This window comes from Dermacentor silvarum, chromosome 5 (assembly GCF_013339745.2).
Source record: "Dermacentor silvarum isolate Dsil-2018 chromosome 5, BIME_Dsil_1.4, whole genome shotgun sequence".
NCBI classification, from domain to species: Eukaryota; Metazoa; Arthropoda; class Arachnida; order Ixodida; family Ixodidae; genus Dermacentor; species Dermacentor silvarum.
Genome location: NC_051158.1, coordinates 2598150 through 2603885, shown reverse-complemented (window position 1 = coordinate 2603885; position 5736 = coordinate 2598150).

The window sequence follows — 5736 nt, the reverse complement described above, 5'->3', positions numbered from 1 at the left end:
CGCACCTGGGGCTCCTGTGGATGGCAAACTCTAACTGCAAAACTCCCATTTCGCAATCGACTTTCCGCATCTGGCACTGGAACTGTAGATCCTACAGACCCCGCTTAGCAAATCTACAAGAATATCTAAAGACAAATCAACCAGACATCATCGCCCTCCAAGAGACCAACACCAAAAAAGTTAGGCTTCCAGGATACAACACCCTCACCATAACCACAAGAACCGCCATACTTCTCAAGAAGACAATTACGGCCCAAGAACACAGGATAGAAGACACCACGATTGAGAACACTATAGCGGAAATCATACCCGACCGCAAGTCGCATCAAAGCCTCTACGTGGCTAACGTATACAGCCCACCGCGAGACCAGCTCGCGGACTACGATCACTTCATCCGCGAACTCCGAAAACGCACAAGAGGGCACCGGCTCGTAGTCGTAGGGGACATTAACGCCCCGCACACGGCCTGGGGCTATGCCACCACTACGAAGAAAGGCGCGAGAGTCCACGACGCCGCTCAGCAACACGGCCTCACGTTGTGGAACGATTCGCTCCAGCCTACGAGAGTCGGAAACAGCGTCTCAAGAGACACCAACTCCGACCTTACCTTTACGCGGGATGTGAAGAACGCGATCTGGACCTGTCTCCCAGACACTCTTGGTAGTGACCACCACATCGTTCAACTCGACATCGAGCACGCACGTCGACCGGCCAGGACTGGCACGGCAAGAATAACGGAATGGAATGCCTTCAGAACCGAGCTCGACGATCAAACTACCATATCGGACATCGACGCCTGGCTCAAACAGATCCTGGATACCGCCGAACGGTTCACAAAAATCATCCAACTTGATGACGATCACCCCGCCATAGACACTCACCTACTCATAGTGAAATCTTTTTGCGCACACAATTGACACGGACACAGTGAAAGGGAGACACACGAGCGCTTACTCACAACTGTTTATTTTCGGAAAGATACAAAACATATATACCACAGCTATCTGCACTGAGCATGTGCAACAAGAGTCGTCAGTGTAAACAGAAAAAGATTAAAAAGGTTTCAGTGTGAAGTCGTCAGTGTACCAACTCGCCCAACTATCAGTTCTACTCACCTACTCCACCTCTGGGAGGCCAGAAGGGCCCTACTCAAGAGATGGAAGAGGCAGAAACTCAACACGCAACTCAAGAAAAGAATCGCCCTATTGACAGAACAGTCGCAGGAGTATGCTGAACAGCTAGCGAGACACAACTGGCGCGCCTTCTGCGATAAGCTTCAGGGCACGCTCAGTACCAAGAAAACGTGGCACCTGCTGCGCGCTCTCCTCGACGAAGGTCCCACCAAGACGCAGCAACGGCAACACATCCGTCGATTAGCACACAACTACGACGGCTCGGAGGAAGACCTACTCCGCGAACTATGCAACAAGCTCCGCGGTCCCTCCCAACCAGCGGCAACCCCGCCACTCAAAGAATATGAAGGCAGACCCAACGCTGACTTGGACCGGCCTTTCACACCAGCAGAGCTCCAAGCAGCCATCTCCAAGCTCACGAGAAACATGAGCCCAGGCAAGGACAGAATAGTGAACAAGCACCTACGACAGCTGCCCCAACAGGCCTTGACGGCTCTCCTCCGGTATTACAACGAGTGCTGGGACAAAGGAGAGCTGCCGGCCGCGTGGAAGCACTCGGAAGTGCTCATGATACCAAAGCCCAACAAGCCCACAGCTCTCGAGAACCTGAGACCAATCTCTCTCACTTCGTGCGTTGGTAAGCTGTTTGAGCATATGGTCCACGACCGGCTCACATCGCACCTCGAAGAGAATGGGCACTATCCAGACACTATGTTCGGCTTCCGCCAGCTTCTTTCTACGCAAGACGTCTTTCTTCTCCTAAAGGATGACCTCATTGACCACCTCAGCAAGAATAACAAGTCGTGCGTCCTTGCCATCGACGTGAAGGGCGCATTTGACAATGTCAGCCACAAAGCGATACTACAAAACCTCGAGGAGACCGCCTGCGGTTCAAAGACCTACGGCTATGTCCGTAACTTCCTCACCGGCCGGACGGCCACGGTGGGGATATCTAACTTACGCAGTAAGGAATTCAAGCTGCCGAACAGGGGAACGCCGCAAGGCTCCGTCGTGTCGCCCCTACTATTCAACGTGGCACTCCTCAAGCTCCCCCGGCTTCTCGAAAACATCCCAGGCCTGCGTCACGCCTTCTACGCGGACGACATCACGCTCTGGACGCGAGGAACGAGCACCGGAGAGCAAGAACGTTGCCTTCAAGAAGCGGTTGATGTTATCGAGCACTACCTTGATAGCTGCGGCCTCCACTGCGCACCTGAGAAATCGGAGCTACTCGTACTCAAGGCACGCACGAGGGGTAGACCTCCCACCTACGAAGCTCCAGACCCATGCGTCACGCTCAACGGGATCCAAATACCGAAGGTCGCCTCGCTTCGAGTACTCGGCTTGCACCTCCACCGAGATGGTGGAGGTGCAAGTACTCGGCTGCACCTCCAACGCACAATCTCCCAACTTACACACCTCGTAAGGAGAGTAGCTAATCGACGCAGTGGTCTCAAGGAGCAAGACACTCTGAGAGTCGTTCAAGCTCTACTGACCAGCAGAATAACGTACGCAACCCCGTACCTGGCTCTCAAGAATTGCGAGGTCGAAAAGCTCAATGTCATCATCCGCAAAGCTACGAAGCTCGCCATGGGTCTACCACCTGTGGCATCTACCACCCGACTTCTCAAAATGGGTGCTCATAACACCTGGCAAGAGCTGGTGGAAGCCCAGAAAACCAACCAACTCGAGAGGCTGAAGCTCACGCCGACGGGCAGATCAGTCCTTGCGCGCCTCGGCTACGCAGAACGCTACATCTCCGACGCGGACCGCAAGGTCAAGATACCGCCATGCTTAAGAGAATCCCTGAGCATCGGCAAACTACCGCGCAACATGCATCCCGAGCATCATCGGGGACGCCGGCTCGCTCGAGTCGACGCCATCCGAAGACGCCATAAGCACGATCCAGATGCTCGCTACGTAGATGCGTCCAAATACCCGGGAAAAACCGCTTACGCCCTGAGTGTGGTTGACTCGAGAGGCAAAGAACTGGCATCCGCCACAATCAGGGTGCGGAACTCGGAGACAGCGGAAGAAGCGGCGATCGCCCTCGCCACCACCACGAGCACGAACGCGGTCGCAGTCTTCACGGACTCCCAATCCGCAGTGCGCAATTACACGAGAGGCCGAATATCGGTGGAAGCAGTCAAAATTCTGCAGAAAAGAAGCACTCCGCTCCCTTACACCTGCGTCACGTGGGTACCAGGGCACGAGGGGCTCGAGGGAAACGAAGCGGCACACGCCGCGGCCCGCGACCACGTCAACCGGGCCTCTTTCGACGCCTCGCGAGACCCCCGACCGCCTGGTGACGCAACGGAAACGGAGACAATACCCCCCACGTATAAAGCCATCCTCCAACACTACCGATTGGGACGCAGGGTGTACCCGCCACCTCATCCAAAACTGACGAAAGAGGAAAGCACCGCATTGCGAAGACTGCAGAGCAATACGTACACCCATGGGATCCTCATGCATCGCATCCACCCGACACTACACACATACAACTGCCCGATCTGCGCCGTGCCAGACACTCTGGCGCATTTGCTACTAGAGTGCCCGTGGCGCCCCGAAGACGCCGTTACTAAACATACAACGTCTGAAGACGTGAACCTCCTCGCCGAGACGTGGGAGGCCAAGATCTCCACCCCGGCCCTGGACGAACAACGACGTCTTGTCGCCAGAGCCCGGGATGCTATCGCGGCCAGAGGATTCCTGGAATGAGGGACCCTCCCACCTAGAGTGATCCACAGCTCAAACGCTCGGGAACACCGTCTCGAAAATTAAAGTTTATATCATCATCAATGCTGTGTTAGCGATGCTGTCAATGTGAGCTCACCTTGTTGGTTTATTCACAGTAAAATAAGCAAAGTGTAAATGCATCGCGAGACAGGGCTCACATTGCTAAAATCCAATGAGTACATGGAGGAGGTAACATCGTGAAGAAAATCTAGGCGTTCGGCAGTATAGTGATGAGAAGAAAACAAGTAGTACAAAATCGACAAAGCTATATGTATGAGAAATATAGAAGCTTCGACACAGGCGTTTATGCTCATGAATTAAGGATAAGTTGCACATTTCAAAAATACGCTGATCATCTCTTGTGCAATAACAAAGTATTTTTTTCCTTTCGAGTTATGTTATCAGGCATGCAGAATCAGATATTACGCAGAAGGACACCGCAAGAAGTAGGTGAGGGTTATTCTTGCTTTGCACGTGGCGTCCGCCATCCGATTTCAGGAAGGAGGAGAAGCTCCTAATTAAAAAAAGCTCAACAACCAGAGTACTTGCTTGAATGAAATCGTTATTGTGTAGTATATACCAACAAATGCTTGTAAAAGAACGATAGAGCAAATTCAATTATGATCTACAGAAAGCACTGTGAGAGACCCGTGTTCATTTCAGCGTGCACTCAATTTAACTGAAATGAATAGGAATGAATATGGTGAACATGCAGGAATGAAACCCGTCGCGTCACTTAGGGAATGGTAATTAGGAGCAAAATACATTGAAATTATCGGTTTGGGGAATACCTGCGGCAACTTACAAAATAAATAGCGTGGCTCGCTAAGGATACTTTATATCGGATGTCCGCGTACCTTAGCAAAACTTTAAAAATATGCAAATGGCATGTTGTTAGATAGTTGGCAGTCACTTCGAGATTCTCATATTATTTTTTGCATTCCGTCTAATTTCATAATTAGTCATAATTAATTATAAACTTCTCAAACAATCTAATTACACTAAAATTGTCAATAAGGAAATGGTAAAGCAATATGGAAAGCTCCCGATACAGCTTTCTGTTGCTGAGTACGTGCATAAAAGTGTTTTTCTGAGCGTGAGAGACGCCCGCGAATACGAGCAAAATTGCGTCGCGACAGGCAGCTCGAGGCACGTTGGCAGTCAATTCGCCTTAGAAATATTGAGAACGTAAATTTGCATTAAACTTTCTGCAAAGTGAGCGACGAATTCAGAATGTTGCGAACTTTCTCTGCAACCGTACAATTCCGAACAATAGTCTCATCTTAATAATCATGACGCAAAATTACGCGTTTCTTGAAAATCGGCCCTTCAGCTACAGTTCTCTTTGCCAAAATACCATAAGAACTTCAAGGTATTTGAAAGTTACAGCTTCCTTCACAATGCTCTCATATCGCGACCTCAATGGAATGTAGTTGGCAGTATACGCGAGTCATACAGCGTCTCTGACTTGCTACTATTTGGAAAAATAAGAAACCTTACGACCCAACCCTCCCAAGTACAGCATTACACAATGTATAAACTTTTCTGGTGTCGTTTTTTGCTGCCTATGTACGCAAGTCTGCCCATGTACGCAAGTACCGCGAATTCTAACACACTTAGGTATATAGGCAGGAAACTACAACACCATAAATGTGGATATATATTTGAATGTGCTATTGGGAAGGGGTGCGCCGAAAGGCTTCTTATTGTTCCAAAAGTAGCAAGACAGAGACGCTGTATTACTCGCGTATACCGCCAACTACATTTGCATTAGGCTGCAACTCTGAACGCATTGTGCAGAGCATTGTGCACCAAACCGTATGTGAGAAATTGCTTGAACTTATTATTTTATATTCCAAAAGGC